This window comes from Rattus norvegicus, chromosome Y (assembly GCF_021556685.1).
Source record: "Rattus norvegicus strain SHRSP/BbbUtx chromosome Y, alternate assembly SHRSP_T2T, whole genome shotgun sequence".
Taxonomy (NCBI): domain Eukaryota; kingdom Metazoa; phylum Chordata; class Mammalia; order Rodentia; family Muridae; genus Rattus; species Rattus norvegicus.
This window is the reverse complement of record NC_141555.1, coordinates 44,320,953-44,333,504: the sequence shown is the minus strand read 5'-3', so window position 1 is coordinate 44,333,504 and position 12,552 is coordinate 44,320,953. Positions and strand designations below refer to the sequence as shown.

The following is a 12,552-nucleotide window of genomic DNA, read 5'->3' as shown; positions in this document are numbered from 1 at the left end:
ATAAAAATAAGAAAGTATTGAAGACCAGCACTAGTCCATGATAATCTGATAGGGTGCATGGGATTATTTCAGTATTCTGGTATCTATAGGGACCTGTTTAGTGACAGAGTATATGGTAAGTTTGGAGAAGTTACTTTTAGGTGCAAAAAAAAAGGTATATTCTGTAGTTTAGGATGAAATGTTCTTTAAATATCTGCTAAATCCATTTGGATGATTATTTCTGTTATTTTCACTGTATCAATTTAGTTTCATTTTCCACAAACGGTCAATTGATGAACTTGGGTATTGAAGTCTCCCACTATTATTGTGTTGGCGCCAATATATGCTTTGAGTCTTAGTGATGTTTCTTTTGGTGAATTTAGGTGCCCTAGCATTTGAAACATAGTTGTTCAAAATTGATAGTTCATCTTAGTATTATTTTTTCTTTGACAATTATTTTGTCCTTCCTTATCATTTTTGATATCTTTGGTTGAACGTCAATTTTATTCAATGTAAGAAAGGCTATTTCTGTTTTGTTTCTTGGGACCATTTGCTTGGAATTTCTCTCCAGCCTTTTACCTTGAGATAGTGACTGTCTATATAAGTAAGGTGTGTTTCCTGTATGCAGCAAAATGTTCGGTCCACTTTATTTATCCAATCCCTTAGTTTATATCTTCTTATTGGAGAACTAAGTCCATTGATGATAAGAGATATTAAATAAAATTTATTGTTTTTTCTTGTTATTTTTATTGTTAGGAATGGAATTACGTTTGTGTGGCTATCATCTTTTGGGTTTGTTGAAAGATTAATTCCCAAATTTTTCCTAGGTGTAGTTTCCTTCCTTGTGTTGGAAGTGTCCATCTACTCTCCTATGTAGAGTTAGATTTGTTCAAAGATGTTTTGTAAGTTTGGCTTTGTCATGGAGTATCTTGGTTTCTCCATCCATGGTAATTGAAAGTTTTACCAGATATCCAAGCCTGGAGATCCAGAAATGAATGCAAAAACCTATGGTCACTTTATCTTTGAAAAATGTGCTAAAACCATTTAATGGAAAAAGGACAGAATTTTCAAGAAACGGTGTTGGATCAACTGGAGGTCAGCATGTAGAAAAATCAATTATTTAAACAAACTCACAGGGTGGGGGAACAAATGATCATCTTGTTAGATGGTGACAAAGAATGAAAACAATCAATACCTCTTCATGTTAAAAGATTTGGTACATATAATAAATTCAAGGTCCATACATAAACATAGTAAAAACAATATTACAAAAAAAGTACCCAACATCAACATAAATGGAGAGAACCTTGAAGCAATTCAACAAATATCTGGGAATAGAAACGGTTGCCCAATCTCCACTTACTTTTTTAATATAGCATTAGAAATCTTATTCACAGAAATTAGACAACCAAAGGAGATCAAAGGGAATTCAAGAATTGAAAATATCATGATTTGTATATGATATGATAGTATATTTTAGTGACCCCAAAAATTCAACCAGAAAACTCTTTCAGCCAAAAACACCTTCAGTAAAGTCCCTGGATATAAAATTAACGCAAACAAATCATTACACTTCCTCTACTTCAAGGATAAACAGGTTGAGAAGAAATTAGGGATATGACAACTTCCACATTAGTCACAAATAATAAAAAATACCTCAGTGTCACTTCAACCAAGCAAGTAAAAGATCTTTATGACAAGTACTTCAAGTCTGTGAAGAAAAAAATTGAAGAAAATCTCAGATGGAAAGATTTTCCATGCTTATGGATTGGTAGAGTTAATATTGCAAAAATGGCCAACTTGCCAAAAGCAATCAACATATTCAAGGCAATTGCTATCACAATTCCAACTCACTTCTTCATACAGTTAGAAAGAGCAATTTGAAAACTCATTTGAAAAAACAAAAACCCCATGACAGAGAAAACTATCCTCAACAAGAAAAGAACTTCTTTATTTTTTTTCTGCTTGTAAAATTTATTCACCACAAGGACACCCGTAAAAGAAGAAGCAGGAGCTGATATCTGATCTGTGTTCCTCTTGAAAGCCTTGCATTGTAACACAGCATAAGGATATCAAAAGGATGGGAAGGTTTGCTTTTCATTTGTGGAACATTCCGTACATGTAATACAATGTGCTCTGATCAAGTGCACCCACAATCCCTCCTGCTCCTCCTAGACCTGCCCGCATCTCATCTCCCTTCCAAATTTTTGTAGTCTTTCGCTTAATTTTTTGTGCATATTTCTAACACTGGATCCTTTCATTTCTTTTTTTTAAATTAACTTGAGTATTTCTTATTTACATTTTGAGTATTATTCCCTTTCCCGGTTTCCAGGCCAACATACCCCAACCCCTCCACCTCCCCTTCTTTATGGGTATTCCCCTCCCCATCCTCACCCCATTGCCACACTCCCCCCTACAATCACGTTCACTAGGGTTCAGTCTTAGCAGGAACAAGGGCTAACTTCCCTTTCCACGAGTGATCTTACTAGGATATTCAATGCTACCTATGAGGTCAGAGTTCAGGGTCAGTCCATGCATAGTCTTTAGGTAGTGGGTTAGTCCCTGGAAGCTCTGGTTGCTTGGCATTGTTGTTCATATGGGGTCTTGAGCTCCTGCAAGTTTTCCAGTTATTTCTCTGATTCCTTCAACGGGTTTCCTGTTCTCAGTTCAGTGCTTTGCTGCTGGCATTCACCTCTGTATTTGCTATATTCTGGCTGTGTCTCTCAGCAGATATCTACATCTGCCTCCTGTCCACCTGAACTTCTTTGCTTCATCCATCTTGTCTAATTGAGTAGCTGTATATGTACGGGCCACATGTGGGGCAGGCTCTGAATGGGTGTTCCTTCTGTCTCTGTTTTTATGTTGCCTCTCTCTTCCCTGCCAAGGGTACTCTTATTCCCATTTTAAAGAAGGAGTGAAGCATTCACATTTTGATCATCAGTCTTGAATTTCATGTGTTCTAGGCCTCTTGGGTAATTCAAGCATTTAGGCTAATAGCAACATATTAATGAGTGCATACCATGTGTGTTTTTTTTTTTTTTTTTTGTGATTGGGTTACATCACTCAGCTTGATATTTTCCAGTTCCATCAATTTGCCTATGAATTTCATAAAGGCAATGTTATTGATAGATGAGTAATATTCCATTGTGTAGATGTACCATATCTTCTGTATCCATTCCTCTGTTGAAGGGCATCTGGGTTCTTTCCAGTTTCTGGCTATTATAAATAAGGCTGCTATAAACATAGTGGAGCACGTGTCTTTTTCATATGCTGGGGGCATCTTTTGGTTATATGCCCAAGAGAGGTAGAGCTGGATCCTAAGGCAGTTCAATGTCCAGTTTTCTGAGGAACCTCCAGACTGATTTCCAGAATGGTTTACCAGTCTGCAATCCCACCAACAATGGAGGAGTGTTCCTCTTTCTCCGCATCCTCGCCAGCATCTGCTATCACCTGAGTTTTTGATCTTAGCTATTCTCACTGGTGTGAGGTGAAACCTCAGGGTTGTTTTGATTTGCATTTCCCCTATGACTAAAGATGTTGAACATTTCTTTAGGTGTTTCTCAGCCATTCGGCATTCCCCAGCTGTGAATTCTTTGTTTAGCTCTGACCCCGTTTTTTAATAGGGCTATTTGTCTCAATGCGGTCTAATTTCTTGAGTTCTTTGTATATTTTGGATATAAGGACTCTATCTTTTGCAGGATTGGTAAAGATCTTTTCCTTCTTTGGGAATCACTATACCTTACCTCAAACTGTGTAACAGAAAAATAATGATAAAAATTTAATGGTTATGATACAGAGACAAATACCCAGATCAATGGAATAGAATTGAAGACCCAGAAATGAAGGCACACAACAGGAACTTGGTATTTGACAAAGGAGCCAAAATCATCCAATGGAAAAAACATAGCATTTTCAACAAATAGTGCTGGTTTGACTGGAAATTAGCATGTAGAAGAAGTGATATCAATCAATTCTTATCACCGCATACAAAGCTCAAGTAAAAGTGGATCAAGGGTCTCCACATAAAACCATATAACCTAACCCTAGTAGAAGAAAAATGTCAAAGAGTCTTGTACACTTGGGCACTGGGGAAATTTCCTGAATATAAAACCAATGGCTTATGCTCTAAGATAAAGATTTGACAAATGGAACTTCATAAAATTGTAAAGCTTTTGTAAGGCAAAGGGCACTGTCATTAGCAAAAAGAAGCAACCAACCGATTAAGAAAAGATCTTTTTCAATCCTCCAATTGATAGAGGGCTAAATTCAATCTATACAAAGACTCAATGAATTATGTTACAGGGAATCAAATAGTCCTATCAAAATTGTGTGAGCTAAACAATGAATTCTTAACTGAGGAATATCAACATCCTTAGCCATCGGGTAAATGGAAATCAAAAAAAAAAAAAAAAACAAAAAAACAAATCAAACAAAACAAACAAAACAAAACAAAACAAAAAAAAAAAAAAAAAAACCCTGAGATTCCACAGCACACCAATCAGAATGGCTAAGATAAAAACAAATTCAGTAGACAAATGATACTTAAAAGGGTGTGGAGAAAGAGGAACACTCCTCCAATGTTGGTGGGATTGCAAGCTGTTATAACCACTCTGGAAATCAATCTGGAATTTTCTAACAAAATTTGTTCTACATGAGGATCCTGCAATACCACTTCTTGGGTATTTTCCCAAAAGATGCTCCAACATATAACAAGGACACATGATGCTATATGTGGAAAGCAACTATATATATATATATATATATATATATATATATATATATATATATATATATCTGCATACATACTCACACATAAATTGTATGTATAAACACACACACACACACACATATATACATATATACATATATACATATATACATATATACATATATTTGCCAGAAGCTGAAAAGAACCCAGATGTCCCTCAACAAAGAAATGGATAAAGGAAATGTGGTATATTTACACCCTGTATTCTAAGCTATCAAAAACAATGTTTGCATAAAATTCTTAGGATGGAATTAGAAATTTTCATTCTGTGTGAGGTAATAACACAAATAATATAAACTAATTGGAAGTGTGTATCAACCCAAAAGTGTGGAATTCATAAGAAAGAATCCACAGGTCATATGAAGCCCAAGCTAAAAGAAGACGAAAATGTGGATGCTACATTGTTTCTAAGAAGAAGGAACAAAATATTCATGGGAGGAAATACAATGATAAAGAGTCAAACAGGGACTGAAGAAAGGGTCAACCAGAGACTGCCCCACGTGGGGATCCATCCACTATGCCGCCACCCAATTCAGACTTCATTGCTGATGCCAACAAATCCTTGCTGATAGAAATCAGATATGGATGTCTCCTGAGAGGCTCTGACAGATCCCTACTGATATAAATGAGGATGGTTGCAGCTAACCATTGGATTATACATGGGGGTTTCAATGGAAGTTTTAGAGAAAATACTTAATGAGCTGAAGGGATTTGCAAAACCCCAGGAAGAACAACAATATCAACCAACAAGACCACACCAGAAATTAGGGGGATTAAACAACCCACTAGTGAGTACAGTTTGAGGAACCAATGATTCCAGCCACATGTGTGGCAGAGAAATGCACTGTCCAGCATGATTGGAATTAAAATCCTTTAATCCAGTGAAGACTTGTTTCCCCAGTGTAGGGTAATGCCAGGGCATTGAGGTTGAAGTGAGTTGGTGGAAATGGGAACATCTTCAAAGAAGCTGGAAGGGGGGTTTATGGGAGAGGGAGGAAAGGAGATACCATTTGAACTGAAAATACATAAAATATTCAGGAAAATTATTAAATAAAAATGACATTATGTCTCATTAAATTAATAGTAAAATATCATTCCCCTTTTCTGATATTGGCTCAAATATTAGAGTTTGGCATTAATTTCATTTGCTCTCTTTTGCTGTCTATAATCAATATGTCCCTTTTTGTTATGACTTATTTAAACAAAACTGTATTTTACAATTTAAAGAAATATAGAATGAAAAAAAAATACTGACATCATTTGTGATTCAAAGACAGTAACAATTTTACTATATTTCCCTTTACTAAAAGTTAGACATTTCCTTGAAGAAACTCAGATGGATAATATCTAAATTAGTTTATAGGAATGGTACATCAAGTAATTTTTGTTAATAGCGTCAGTCAGGAAATGATTCTAATATTTATGCATTATGGTAGTTGATTATGGAAGACACTGAATGTTCTTAGATTTTGTAATAATGTATATAAATCATTAATTCTTAATGTTTGTTTACAGAAGGAAGTTATCAACAAATACATATATATATGTATAATGTGGCACACGTTTCTAATATAAATAGAGCATATTAAATATATAATTTATGAAGTAAAGGTGAGAAAAATAAGATCTATCATTGATTCTACCTACAGTTGGAGTTAATATATGATTCAGGGATCCATATATTTCTTTCTAGACATCTAATGAGATAAAATTAGTGTGGAAAAAGCTAAAACTGCAATTAGCATGTTTGATCTAGTATACATATTTAAAAATTGCTTTTGAAAAAATACTCAGAAAATATTTTCAAGGTTATATATACGGCATATACAAAAATTCACTGTGTCTATAAATTATCAATATCACTCAAGCTACTTTCTCTGGTCTTATTATATTTGAATTATAAAATATACATGTATATGTATGTATGTATACTCACACAGGCACACTCACACACACAAACACACACACAACAATACTTCTAAAAATTTGAAACAAATTAGTAAAAAATAGTCTTTCAGAGAAAAGTAATGAAAAAGGATGAACTAAATTCCAGTACTCCCAAAAGTGTACATTCTAGCATATAAAACTTTGCCTTATAATTTTTAGAAAAATACGTATGTGGCCAATATATGTAATCAGATCCCATTTGGACTTATTACTCAGAGTTAAAGTAGATATTGAAATTGAGTGGGAATAATATTAAATAACAAGATTTAGCTATACTTTTTCAATTATACAAAAAAATCCGAGAAATAGTTAAATGACACAACATGTAAAATTGCTTTCTATTAAGCATTGATATCTAAGTGTTAGTCTTCATAGTCTATATAATAGAGAGAACTAAAACTCACAAATTGTGTCCTGGCTTAAATACAATTTTCTTGGCTTCTGAATATACACAGAACCAATCAATACAATGAAAATGGATAGATGTTGTGTTACAAAAAGTAAATGACCTTTTGTTTATTTATTCTGTATGAATTTATATTTGTAGCATTTCTTCCTATGTTTCTGTTGGATATTTTATAAATCCTTACTTTGGTGTGCTTGGTGATTAAATTTATCTGAACATGGCTGAATATGTCAATATAGTAGAATTGGATTCTTGGGGCAGAGAATACCTTTGCGTTAAACCTGGTTAAAATGAAATGGTGGTCACAGTGGTAATGGTAAGGTGGGGACTTCATTACGCACATCTATGTACTTAAAAATGTTTTCTTTTCCTTCTTAAGTTTGTATGGTTGCTATGAAAACTATGGGTTTTGTGTTAAGATCTTTGCATATTTAATGATAGTTTTGAAATATTAGTGTTATAATCAAAAGCCGTGCTTTGTACATACTTTTTAAACAACAAAAAAGAGAAGTGTCTGCTTGGGTATTATGAAGAAAGTTACTATGTTAAACATGAATTAATTTTTCTGACATATACCTTCTCTTCATCTACCATGTTTGTTGATGGAACCTTAACGCATAGGAATGAATAGTAACAATCTTAGTATAGTTTCAGGATTTTATTGTTTCTTGTTTGCCATGTGCCTTTCTATTAAAAGGCTCTCTTTTCTAAGTCTCTGAATTTAATAGGAGAGGTTTTCAATAACTTCTAGTCCGTTTTTAATTCATATAACCGGTCTTTGGTGTTGTTTTTGAATTTTATGACAGTAACTTCTTAATGTTATTTTGAAGGTTATATATATATATCTCCAAAATATTTTATAAAAATATTAAATTTTTAGTGTAAGTAACACTTAGTGATGGACAATTTTATAAGCATTCTCTAAAGTATTGAATATTCTACAATTTTAATTTTTATTAAAACATTATAAATACCACATCCTTTATTAACCTTAATGTACACTGATCTAGTTAACATAACCACAAATTTTTATCTTTGAAATTTTTTTCTTAGTTTGTCAGTAATTAATCTTGACTTCTCTATCTGAGCTTTCTCATCATTATTCACAAAAAATCTATTGTTGTTTTATTGAGAATAGTAAGGAATGTTCATTGATATGTAGATACATAAGAATATGACAATATACGAAATGGCATTTCATTAAGCCCTAGGAAAACTAAACTATCATGGTTTCAGGAAAATAAATGTAACTAGAAAATATACCGAGTAAGGTAGCAAAGACTCAGAAAGGCAAATACCATGTGTTCTTTCTCATATAGATCATAGAATCTCCTTCTAATATACTTGTATTTATGTGAAGCTGTGGATGGCTTGAGTTTATTTAACTGATATAGGTCGCAGACATTAGAAAGTTGGGTTTTATACAGTGTGCTATGGAAGATATTGAACATGTGGGATATGGATGTAGATGTAAGAATAATGAAGAGAGACTAGTATAAGTGGTGAGGGACATAGGACAGGAAGGAACAAAGAACTGAAAAATCAAGGTTGAGGTTGAATGTCAACAAGAATAAAATAAGACAACCTGTTACTTTATAGGTTAGGTTAAAATAAAAATTAAAATTTAAAAATAATACCATTATGTTTAATGCTATATACATCATGTTTGAGGAAAAATGCCAGCAAGTGATATCAAAATGGAAATAATATATTTATCTTATTTGATCTTAGTCAAATTATCCATAATTATTTGGTAAAAACATCATTTGTCTGCCAAATTTATTGTACCACTTAAAAAATTGCCTGTGATATAATCAAACTTTATGATAGTAGACAATTTTATTATTAGGTCAACTTTTAAAATCTGTGATTTGATCTATGTTTTAAGTTTCTTTTTACTTAAATTTGTTCCTCCGGACATTCACACATATTAAATTATCATTTTCAAAGTTGAATACTACTATAAAAATATGATCCAGCAGGGTTTTTGAAATTGCTCAATTATAAGTAATATTACCCGTAAACTACAGGACATTCTCCACTAAGCTCATAGATACAAAGAAGATACACAAGAAGAATGCCCCAAGTGCATAGGATTGAGTCTCATGTAGAATGGGCATAAAATTGTCTAGGAGGCCGATTGAGGGAAGGAACTAGATGGGAGATGGAAGGAAGAGGAGAATGGATCCTGTGTGGGAAGGGACAGGAGATATGATCCAATAGTCAGGAGAAGGAAAGGAAATCTTGAACTTTTAGAGATGAGGAGGTAGGGGAAATCTCCAGGAAGAGAAAGAGTCCAGGATAATGGAGGTACCCACGAATCAATGGGGGGTACCTAAGCTGTGACTTACATTGGTGATATGGAACATTTAGAGGCCAACTCCTGTAGCCCGGAAGGACACCAGTGGAGGGATAAAGACACAAATACAACTACAAAATTTCTAGGCAAAATTTTTCAAGCCTAAAAGAAATTCAGGACCGCATTCTAGGGTCTATGTTCTCCTTTGCTTTATTGATGTCTGTTAATTTTTGTATAAAATAAGGATTTGGGAGATTATCATTAGAAGTAGGTATACAATATTTATATTGTTATATTCACACTTTAGCTGGGCCCACTTTGTTGCAATATCATTGCAAAAAATAAAATTGGAAAGCAATATTTTTGAGTACACATTCAGGAATATATATATATATATATATATATATATATATATATATATATAGTCCTCTTTCAAAGAATGTACACTAAGAAAATGTAATACAAAATTCCTTCAATTAAACGTCTGGAGGAAAATATTGGACTTTGGGAAACCGAGACAAACTAGGAGCTTGACCTGTATGTCTCAGGAATGGACGTGGAAGTGGAATTATTATCCTGAATAATCTCCTCCACACCATGTTCCTAGATCTTTTTTACCCATGCCAAGCCCCTGACCAACATTCTCTATTCTGAACATGTAAGTACTAATGAAGCAAAGAGAAGTCTCTAGCTTTACAGATATATAGTATGTAAAGTTTTCCAGTATGTCACAGGAGACACTATTGGAAAGGCACCCTCAAATCTGGTCCGTGGGAAAGTTCAGTGAGTCTTGGGTAGGGAATGAGTGGGTTCTCTGAATAAATAGCCTTGTTCTGAGCCTTCCACACATTGGAATCATGAGCTGCGATCTTCTCAGAATCATCTGGACTTCCCTGCTTGATATGGTTCTTGTAAGTAAGAGAGCTTATATAATCAATTTATTCATTACAAATGCCAGTTGTTGGGAAGGGCACAGTTGTTCTTCTCAGAGCTTGTGGCTTTTACTCTTTTTGCCCTGAAGAAAAGGTCCAAAGAAACAAAGGAAAGACAAGTATTATCTCCTCAGCTCAGTGTAAATGCCTCCATGCTTTGGATTCCTATTGTGCAATTTGTTTATGACACTGATATCTGAAAGAGAAGAGCTTCTAGTTAAGACATCATCATCTCAGTCTTTCCACTAGTATTACTCTGAATACCATTCCCTGACAGTGACTCTTTAGATTTCTGACTCAATAGGTTTGATTAGCTGGCAGATTTCTTTTCTTTTTTTCATTTTTTTAATTTCTTATAAAATTATATTGCTTTTTTAATTGGATATTTCTACATTTGCATTTCATATGTTATTTCCTTTCCCAGTTTCTTTTCCATAATTGCCCTATCCAATTCTGCTCCCCTTCTTCTATAACCCACCTTACTGCTCCCTGGTATTGCCTTGAACTTGGAGTCAAACCCAATGGCTTCTCCTTCCATTGGTGACCCCAAGACCATCCTTTGTCACATATGCAGTTGGAGCCATAGTTCTGTCCATGTACAGTCTTTGAATATTGGTTTAGTACCAGGAATCTCTGGTTTTTTTTTTTTTTTTTTTTTTTTTTGCATTGTTGTTATTATGGTGTTGAAAGTACCTTTAGCTCTTCTAATCCTTTCTCAAATCCTACCCACAAGATGTCCATTTTCAGTTCACTGGCAGCATAGACTCCTTAGCTTCATCACTCTTATCTACATTTGATTTCGGAGAGAGAGAGAGAGAGAGAGAGAGAGAGAGAGAGAGAGAGAGACAGAGACAGAGAGAGAGACAGAGAGAGACAGAGAGAGACAGAGACAGAGACAGAGAGTGTGTGTATGTGTGTGTGTGTTTGTGTTTGTGTTTGTGTTTGTGTGTGTAGAGCTAAACAATGAATTCTCAACTGAGGAATATCAACATCCTTAGCCATCAGGTAAATGGAAATCAAAAACAAAATCCTGAGTTTCCATAGCACAGCAATCAGAATGACAAGGATATAATTGGTCCCTTGTACAGCTATGGTGTTTGGTGGATTTTTAACAAGTATTCTGCACATCTAAGTTAAGAATTTAGAATCCACAAATGACGAAGCCATATAGACTCCATTCTATTCTTATGAACCTACTGAAGTAGAAGATTCACTTGACTTCAAGCCACTCCTCTCCCAGTCCATGTAATGAACTTTATGTTTGGACTGAATAAAGAATCATGGTAAAACATCCAAAACCCTCAAGTCTGGCCATGGAAACACTGGAAGGTAGATATTAGAGAACTGCTATCTAATGCTACCGCAGAACCACATTATAGTCTATGTTGTCCTTTGCTTTACTAATGTGTGGTAATTTTTGGATAAAATAAGGATTTGGGAGTTTGTCATTTAAGTAGATACAGAATATATACACTGTTATATTCACTTTAGTACTGGGCCCCCTTTTTTTCAAAATCAGAGCAAAAAAATGGAATAGGATAATAGAACATTTGAGTACACATTCAGCAATATATATATAAAGTCCACTATCAAGGAATGTACACTAAGAAAATGTAATAAAATATTCACTCAATTAAAGATCTGTAGGGAAAATACTGGCTATTAGAAAAGAAAGATATCTGAGGAAATTGAATTATAGACCAGAGGAATGGAACTGGGAATAAAATTATTATCCAGTAGAATCTCCTGCACTCCATATTCCTAGATATTAGGGACCCATGCCAAGCCCCTGACTAACCTTCTCCATTCAGAGCATGTAACCACTAGTGAAGCAGAGATAAGTCTCTAGCTTAAGAGAGATGGAGTACGTAAAGCTTTCCACTGTGTCACAGGAGACATACCTGGAAAGGACACCCTCGAATCTGGTAAATGTAAGGAAAGCTGTTTAGCAGGTAGGAGATGGCAGTTCTCAGTGACATCATAAATAGGACCTCCATGAAAAATCTGTTGTAACTAGGAGAGCCCTAGCTTCTTCTGTGATGTAACAATTATTGTCCTGACAGGAACTGACTCTCACATATTACCTCATTACCTCTCTGGTTTGCTAATTTGCCACTAATTCAGAGTAAACAGCCATTTGGGAGTGAGAACAAACAGGATGAGGAGATCAGAGATGTGAAGAAGGAACCTGGCCTTCTGTCTTTGTATGAAAAAAATGAAG

General features: G+C 34.4%; 1 long non-coding RNA gene across 1 annotated transcript in view; it reads right to left on the bottom strand.

Moving 5' to 3' along the window:
- LOC134484420 (uncharacterized) overlaps nucleotides 1–12,302 on the bottom strand; it is a 66,343-nt gene extending 54,041 nt beyond the window's left edge. The window contains exon 1 of the long non-coding RNA XR_015647444.1: nucleotides 12,233–12,302. This is a non-coding gene — a long non-coding RNA (uncharacterized LOC134484420). The remainder of the gene's footprint in view (nucleotides 1–12,232) is intronic.
- Between the last annotated feature and the right edge of the window lie 250 nt (nucleotides 12,303–12,552).